This window comes from Cynocephalus volans, chromosome X (genome assembly GCF_027409185.1).
Source record: "Cynocephalus volans isolate mCynVol1 chromosome X, mCynVol1.pri, whole genome shotgun sequence".
In the NCBI taxonomy this organism is placed as follows: domain Eukaryota; kingdom Metazoa; phylum Chordata; class Mammalia; order Dermoptera; family Cynocephalidae; genus Cynocephalus; species Cynocephalus volans.
Genome location: NC_084478.1, coordinates 130,226,403 through 130,236,035, shown reverse-complemented (window position 1 = coordinate 130,236,035; position 9,633 = coordinate 130,226,403).

The following is a 9,633-nucleotide window of genomic DNA, read 5'->3' as shown; positions in this document are numbered from 1 at the left end:
AGTTCCTTTAAAGTTCTCTCAAAAATTGAGGTAAAGTCTGTTCACAAGCCTTTGAATACCTGCATTGCCCAGCTGTTGGATGTTGGCTGCCCATGGAGAGGGGCCATAACATTGGACAAGTCAGCTTTCTTTGACCGAGGGCAGTTTCTGGAGAGGGATTCAGCCACTACCCCTGGCAACTGGGATATAAGTGACTTGGTTCTGAAGCAGGGTTCTGGGTGGTGAACCACAGCATTCACTATAATATCAGAGTTTAGTTTGGAGCATCATCATCTCTCACTTGATCACTGCAATAGCCTTCAAACTGGTCTCCTTCCTTAAGTTTTGCCTTAATTCAGTCTATTTTCTACACTGTAGCCAGTGTTATCTTTATAAAACCCAGTTAATATCATGTTGATACAGCTTACAGATTTTTAATAGTTCCTCATGCCTTATAGACAGTCTAAATAACAGTATGGCTTATAAGAACATTCATAATCTGACTTCTATCATTAGCCACAGCTCTTACAACTTCTCTCTTGATCTCCACAAACTAGCCATGGAACTACTTGCAGTTCCATAAATGTACAGTGCTCTTTCTTACCTCTGAGACTTTGCACATGCTTTTCCCTTTGTCTGGAACACTCCACCATACACACATGTGCCTGGTAACTTCTAGCTTAGATGCTACCTCTTTTAAGAAGTCTCTTCTGACTATTTCCATTGTATCCTGTAATTACTCCTATTGTAATTATCTTCTATTATACTGTATAGAGATTCTCTTAATATGTCTGCCTCCTCTACAGACTGTAAGCTCATTGAGGGCAGGAAGAATATCTTTAGAATGCATCTCGTGAACTTAGTACATTGACTGGAACTTGGGAAGTGGACAATAAGTACTTGTCCAATGTATGGGTGACTTGTCTGAAGTCACACCCTGTGTATGCCCGGGGATGGATTGTTTGTGATGTTTTGTTCAGTTGCCATGAGAACATAGAATCTGACCACCAAGTTTCTATGCCTATGTCCACACAGAATTATATGAAACCAGGCCATTGCAAATATAAAGTAGAATCACACGGTAGATGAAAAAGCTCTAGTGGAGGTGGGAAATGTAACATCTTTAAAATGGATGTGACCTATGTGTCAGGTTCTTATAGCTCCTTTGAAAGGAGATTTAAGAGACTTTAATCCTCTGAGGGATGTGTAGTGACATGTGGAATCATGACATAGCATTTGGAACTGATAGGCTGGAGAATGGAAGTATTAATCATGGTCAATAGGATTAATAGTTGATTATAGACATGTCTTCCTTCTGACAAATTTGCAGACTCTGCAGGGATTTGCCTGTAGGAGATTTTAGCAGCAGTGCTGCAGAAGGAGGACAAGATTAAAATTGTGGTGCTTAAAAATTATTGCCAAGAGATTTTAAAATTTAAGCAAGATTTTCAGGAAGCCAACGGCTTCTTGGTAATGTTCAAATTCCAGACAATGTTATGCCATCTTCCTGCTCAAAAGTGGTCTCTCTAATGATGTAGCTAGGCTATGGTACTACCTCCATTATATAAGCTGACCTTTAAAAATGTTATAACAAGACATTAATCTGGGCTACCCTCTCTGGAGCCGTGAAGGATTAGACAGAAAAAAAAAAAAAAAACCATTGCCCTTTGTGTACAATCTTGCTGAGCCTGCTCCCAAGAACAGGCCTCTCTGTGACCTAGCTCTCATCATTCTCTTTGTTTTCTCTTGGCTGCTGATACTCAGCTTAATCAAGTGTTGTTAGGAGAGGTGACGACAACATTTTGACAGGACACATATAACCTGTGGCAATCAGTCTCCATAATCAATCCAGTCATATCACACATCTGGAATTGATTAATTAAGAAAATGCCTCTTGAGAAGAGAATCTTAAACATTTCTGGATGTTGCGAACTTCTGAGAATCTGATAAAAACTAGGGGCCTTCTTTTCAGAAAAGGAGAGTTCACAAAATTTTACATTCAATTTCATAGGAATCATGAACTCCCCAAAGCCCATCAATAGACCTGTGATTAAAAGCCATTGATTCAGAGTTAAGAAAAAAAAATGGCTCCCATTTATTGAGTGCTGAGTGTGTCCCAGGCACTGTGCTAAACATTTGATATACATTTTCTCATTTATTCCACACAATAACCCTAGAAGCAAATATACTTATTGTTTTATAGATGCTAAGGTTCCCCCAAATTAACTACTTGCTCTGAAAACACAGTTTAGAAGTGGTAGAACTAGGATTCAAACAGAAGATTCTGTAGGCTCAAGGGCCTATAACTATAACCTTCAGCCTCTAGTGAGTCTTATAAACTTATATCTAATTGAAACTTCAGTGGTATTGACCATCAGTCTTTTATTTGCTTCTTGTTTTCAGAAGCACACTTTTTAAAGCAGTTGTTCATGAACTCTGAGTTTTAATATCCTGCTCCTTAAATTCTATTGACTCCCAGTATAGCTGAACATACCAGGAGTCTAGTTAAACTACTATTAGATAAATACAATGTTCCATTTTTCACTCTACAGACTATCTGTACAGAAATGGTGGAATGTGTCTTGCAAGCTAATTAAAACCTATCATACTGTCCTTGCTTCATTCAGTGTATTTTAGGACTGTGCTAAGGGCCATTTGCACAGCAAAGCTCAAGCCATGATCCTTTGTCTATATTACAAATATGTGGTCAAATTTTTGACTATTTTTGTATTTATTTCAGGAATTTTAGGCAAGCTTTCCATCTATCTAAATCCTTATTCCTATTCCAAACTCCCCTACCAACAATTCCCCAAGGCTTCACATCTCTTTAATAGGCATCAAGTTCTTTTATTCCATAATCAGGTGGTAAAGTAAAGTAGAGGACTGCTTTTAGAGCCTTTAAATCCTTTCCTAAGAATTCAAGTAAGGAGAGGAAAAATAGTACTGCTTAGGAGAGAGAGCCCAGCAAATGATTGCTGGGGAAATTTAAGAAAATATGACACCTTTACAACTTTTCTGAGGGATGGCCTGGGTCTAAGCACTGTCTAGAATGAGAGATCCATTTCAGGAAGGGATATCTCATTTTCCCAGAGAAGATATTGCTATGTGAAAAAAGTACATGGAGGAAATGTTCAAAACTGGTGTTCTTAGGGCAGGTTGAGATTGGGCACGTCCGCCTGCAGTGGTACCCCATCCCCACCACAGGGTTCCCTCCCAGCCCCGACACTTACTTCTCTTCTTTGGATGTTGCACACAACTCAAACTCCTTCCCATCCCCACAACACACAAAAACACTCACCCATTTCCAACTGTTATGTTTTATTTTCTTTCTTCCATTTAAAGCCTATTCCAAATCAAGAATCATATCACCTTATTCATAATTAGGAACCAGAGCTTTCTTTTCCAGATATTTAAATTTTTACTGGCTGGGATGGTGCATGGCTGTAAGCTAGGGAAGCCACTGTTAACTGGTCAACTTGAAGGTGACAGTAACAGTGGGATAGATATTTTTGAGGGCATATCTTCACGATGCTCCTTTAATCACACTATATAGGTTGCTATGTATCTTGTCTCCTTGTAAGTCTGGCCTTAGTTGAGAAAAAACAAACTCAGCAGAGTTATCTGTCTGAAACACTTAGGTGTGTTTGCATTATGAAACAGCTTCAAAGGGAACAAACACATTTCTGACTAGGATTTCCTAATGAGTAGATATGCACACTTTATCTGTGGCAACCCATTAGTTGCCAGACCAACATACTTAATAAAAGTCACCCAGTATGCAATATGGGTATTTGCTCAGCATATTGATTTTACCACTGGAATTGAAAAACGTCTTATATGGTTAGTTTTGGAAAACAATGTCATCCATCTCAATAGGGATGCTATGGATTTGGTCACTTTTGATGCACAGAAGGGCTACTAATTATTCTCAAGTAAATGCTTCCAATACACAGTGACAAGTTGTATTGGAAGTTGGCAACCTTTCAGAGCTGTGCGGCAGGACTTGGTTTATTCACTCCCTTGGGAGTAAGCAGCTGCTTCAGTGAGATGAGGCCTGGCTATTCCTATTAGCAACCGTGGGGTTAAATACTGTGAGTTGATAGAGGGCAGCTGGACAACAGCTTTGGGCCCTTTGCTGCAGGCCTCTTTCTGCAAGTTCCAACAGCTATTCTTAGGGTTAACTGTGGAAATAGATCCCATTCTCTGAGATACTAATTAAGTTAAACAAACACACTATCAATAATTTATTTATTCCCTAAATACTTACAAAGACCCCACACTGTGGCAGGTACTGTGTCAGATGCTACAGATATTATGGTAAACAGGGCTGACATGTCCTCCTCAAAATTGGTCGAGTGGAGAAGATGGACAGTAAATATAGAAGTAAATACAGAATCATAAGTCATCATAACTTCTATGAAAGAAATGATCAGGGACTGTGACTGAAAATACAGTGAGCAGAGGCTGACTTAGACATGGCGGTCAGAGAAGAAGTATCTACTATGTGCCAAATACCCTGCGAGATGCTTTGTTAAACAAAATGTAGGTGAGATATAGTCCTTGTCCCTGATGATTTGTCAGTTTATAGCGAGTTCAATGAGAAAAGCATGTATGAAGCATAATGGACACTGAGAGGAAGGAGCAATCAGTTCTGCCTGGGGTACAGGAGGGTAGGAATGTCAGGGACAGTGAGAGAAAGTGTGGCAGCTGAGCTGGTTCTTGAAGGATGACTAGAAGAATGCTGGGTGAACCCTAAGGGCTGGGGTAACGGAGTCTGGGTAGAGGCAACAGCAAGAGGAAAGGTGTTGAGGCAGATATGAGGGAATGAGGCAGATCATCTTGGAACCCTGACCTCAAGTTTCCTCTTCTGCAGCACCCCAGTACCAAAATATATATAAATGCAGAGCTGCTCTGTTTGAAGAACAGCGTCAGTAGGTAATAGGGGAACTATGGTAGTGTTCTATGGCTGCCTTAGCAAATGACCACAAACTTAGTGGATTAAAATAATGCAAATTTATTATCTTATAGCTCCGGAGGTCACTTGGCTAAAATCATTATGTCAGTTGGGCTGTTTCTTTCTCTAGGTTCTAAGGGAGAATCTGTTTATTTGTCTTCTCAAAATTCTAGCGGCTTCTCACCTTCCTTGGCTTATGGCCCCTGTCTTAGTCCATTTTCTGCTGCTATAACTGAATGCCTGAGACTGGGTAATTTATAAAGTACAGAAATCAGAGGCCCGGAGCAGGGAGGAGGTGGGAGGAGAAGTGTGGACTAACAAGTACAAAACTACGCTATCTAACCCAAACGAATCATTGTGCAGTATATGCATGTGTTGAAACAACATACTGTACCCCACAAATATGTACATGTAAATGTAAAAATAAAATTAAAAAAAGAAATGTATTTCTTACAGTTCTGAAGGCTGGGAAGCCCAAGAGCATGGCACTGGCATCTGGTAAGAGCCTTCTTGCTGTTCCATAACAGAGCAGAAGGTATCATGTGGTGAGAGGGCAAGATCATGTCCGCTCAGGTCTTTCTTCCACTTCTTATAAAGCTACCAGTCCCATCACTGGGGACTCACCCTGATTGCCCTACCTAATCCTAATTATCTCCCAAATGTCCCACCTTAAAATATCATCAGTGTATGAAATTGGGGATTAAGTTTCAAACACATAAAATCTGGGACACATTCAAACCATAGCAGCCCCCTTCCTTCATCTTCAAAGCCAAAAACATCACATCTCTCTGACCTTAGGTCATCACGTTTCTCTCTGATCACAGCTGAGAAAGGTTCTACTCTTTCAAGAATCCATGTGATTTGATTGGGTCCACTGGGATAATCCAGGTAAACTCAAGATTTCAACCTAAGGTAACATATTCACAGGTTCCAAGAATTAGGATATAGACCCCTTTAGGGGTCATTATTCTGTCCACTAGGAACCTAGACCCCTACCCTCTTGAAGGCCCCTTCACTTCTCATAGCCTCCCATGAAGCATCTCTGAAAAATCCTAGGACTTGAAAGACATTTTGAAATTCATAAAGTGCCTGTGTTTGCCTATGTATTAACATGCATTTGAGTTTGCTTAGGAGGAGGATGAAATGGAAGTTAAACGTGCCATATTCACAGTGCTTAAACATCACTTCCTCAGATAGACCTGCCCTGTTAAACTCAAATCAAGTTTGTATTCCCTGTTAAGTACTTCCATAGTATACTGTACTTCACCTCTGTGTGTGTGTGTGTGTATACTGTCTCGAAAAAGAAGAAATAGATTTAGTGTCTAGATATAGTCAGCTTAATGATTTTTTTGTTTTTGTTTTTGTTTTTCGTGACTGGCACTCAGCCAGTGAGTGCACCGGCCATTCCTATATAGGACCTGAACCCGCGGCGGGAGCGTCGCCGCGCACCCAGCGCCGCACTCTCCCGAGTGCGCCATGGGCTCGGCCCAGCTTAATGATTTAGAAACAACTTCAGATGTACTTTTCTATAAATTGCCTCTCTGAGCTTTGTGACTTTTAGCACTTCTTTTTTAGTAGGGGATATTGCCCCTTTTCTCCCTTTAAGTAGTAAACTCTCTATATCAATGACATAAAAATTTTAAAAAGGAAAACACTTGTTCTGAGTCCCAGCATCTTAAAATTAAGAATGATTTTACTCTCATATATCCTTTCTCAATCTTTTTCCACCTGAGTACACGTTTCTACAGTTGTGACCATAACAATTGTATGCTCTGGTTTTTCACTTAATACATTATGCATTACACAGGTTTCTACATTTCTATATAGTCCTTATAATCATTTTAAAGACTGGAAGTTACTTTGTAATGTTTTGTAACTACCTCTAGTTTCTTAGTTCATGCTCTCATTTAGTGTTTTGAAATATCTTTACCTTTTCATGGTCTTTGTTTTTGTTTTGTTTCAATTTGTGTAAAGCTTCAAGAATAGATTTTATTCTGCCTGCTAGGTTTATGCTGCTTACCTCAAGTCATCAGAGACAACTTTTAGCTTTGCATTTTGATCAGGCCTCTTTCAAAATGTCATGTCACTGTAGTTTAATTTCAATGGCATCAATTCAGTTACTAGATTGGAGATTTGTATTAGGCCATTTTAGGAACGCAGGATTCCAGTTCTTTCCTGTTAGGGAAGTGCCAGATAACACAGCTTTTACTGTAATAAGTCTGCACAGATTGCAGCTGGCATGCCATGTGGGGCCAGGGAATTGTGAATTCAATCACTTTTCTCTGTTCCTTTGATTACCACAGACAGAGCTTGTCCCTGGGAGTTATTGGCAAATCCTGGCAGGGAAGTAGGCAGGACAAGAATGGGAAAAGGGCTGTCAGAGGGCTGTAAGGTGAGTGAGTACCTGAGGAGTTGGACCAGAGTGGTGGTTGGGACTGAAGAAGAGAAGATAGCAGGGGGATACTGTATAGATGACAGGAATTCTTCAGATTTCTAGAAAAGATTTAAACAAAAAGATGCTTTCCTCTTTATGTCATAGACCCCATTTTGAATCTGATTAAAGCTCTGAACTTTACTTTCTCTCTCCCCTCACAAAAAATGCAGGTCCTCACAAATACAAAAAAGTAGCATTTGATTCCTCACGAACCACCCATAATGCTGTTAGGGTGAAGAATCTCATTCTGTAAGGAAGATCTGGTGGGTGCAAAATGGCTATACCAGTATTTCCCAACACTTTCTGATTTTTTTCCTTCCTTCTTGAGAGCAGTTTGTGTTTTCTTTAGATTAGGCTGCCAATCTGTAATAAATGGTTGTGGAGATTGGATCACAGTGACAGCCCCATGAAGTGCAGAATCAGTGAGGATGAGTGTCTTGGAAAACAGTGTGGATCTCAGAGTTGGGGTCGGGTGGGGCATAGTTGAGAGAAAGAGTGAAAAGGAAAAGGAGAGAGAGAGAGAGAGAGAGAGAGAGAGAGAGAGAGAGAGTTGAACTTTGCCTTTTCAGCTGTCCTAAAGCTGGTTCTCAATGACCTGTCTAACATTTGTGTACTAAAAGCAACTCCTCTTTCTGTGTGTGATCCTCAGCAAATTACTAAGTGCAGGTCCAGTGCTAAGTGCGTTACCAGTGCTTGCCAATGCCTTCAGTGGTTATGACTCTGGGCTCCATATTCTTACTCCTTTGGTTCAGATTCCTGGGTAAGGTACCTCATCTTTCCTAGTTTTAGTTTTCTCATTGCAAGATGGGAGTCATAATTCTTAATTGTTAGGATTAAATGGAATAACACTTATGAAGCACATTGCACTATGCCTGACACACATTATGTGTTCAAGAATTCTAGCCATTATTATAATATTTGTTAGGATTCCAAGATAGATTCTGCCTCCTCAGGTCCATGGGCCAGGTAGCCAAATATTGCATATATAGCAATGAAATTGGGCTTCTCAAGCTTTTAAATGAAATTAGAAAGGGATTTTATAATTAAAACAGAGTCTTCAGATATTACCAAAGAGAATTATCTATGTTACCTTTGTTTTTATTTTTTGAATATTCCCATGATTTTGCTAACATTTATGAAATTTAGTTTGATACTTTAATTTAGAGAATAAATGCATTCAGGTACATATGCATATTTCATTGGTGTTATGTAGAGAGTTTCTAGGTTTCTCCGAGAGAGGAAATAGTTACCAAAGCCTCCTTTTCATTAATTGTATGTTAAAGGAATAATTGTATGTTGTGTCTGGCAGGAGGATAGTGGCCAGTGTCATCCTGAGGGGCAGACAAATGTTTGTTATCTAATAAAAATTATAGCTTAAGAAAATCTACGTGTGTGTATAACCAGTTTAATTCATTAAGTCAGTCCCTACAGAAAATGAGGCATACACGAAACTGAGGCAGGTATATCCAACCAAGGGGTAAATTTTGGTGTTGAGTTTTCATTTAAAAAATGTTTTCTCTGCGATCTCTCACGACCTCTTCATTCACCATCACAGCAATTATCACACTGTTACTGCTTTTATTATCTTCTCCGCTAACGTATAAGCACCATGAGGGAGGCTCTATCTTGCTCATTATTTTATTCCCACATGTAGCACAGTACCTAGCAATGAGCATGTGACTTGTTGAAAGAATAATAGTCCAACACCAATATGTTACAAAAGAAAGAAAGAAAGAAAGAAAGAAAGAAAGAAAGAAAGAAAGAAAGAAAGAAAGAAAGAAAGAAAGAAAGAAAGAAAGAAAGAAAGAATCACAAAAAATACTTTGAACTTCCAGAAGGAGAGAACAGAACTGTGGTTACTAGAAGCGGGAAAGAGGGAGGGGAAGGGGGTTATGGAGTTACTCGTTAATGGATATAAAGAATGATTACATTTTTTAATGATGAATATGCTAATTATCCTGATTTGATCACCACATATTACACACAAATACTGATAGTTTATACCACACAAATATGTAAAATCAATTATGTTTCAATAAAAAACAAACAAAAAATTAAGCAATGTAACATAATGGTTAAGAGTCTGGACTTTGCAGTCAGTGAGGCTGGGATTTATGTCCCAGACTTGTTGCTCATGAATTATGAATACCTTCGGCAAGTTATTTAACCTTCCTGACCTTTATTTGATCATCTGTAAAATGGTGATAGTAATAACTAATTCATAGGGTCATCGTGAGTGTTAAAGAAAATAATATATCCAAAATGC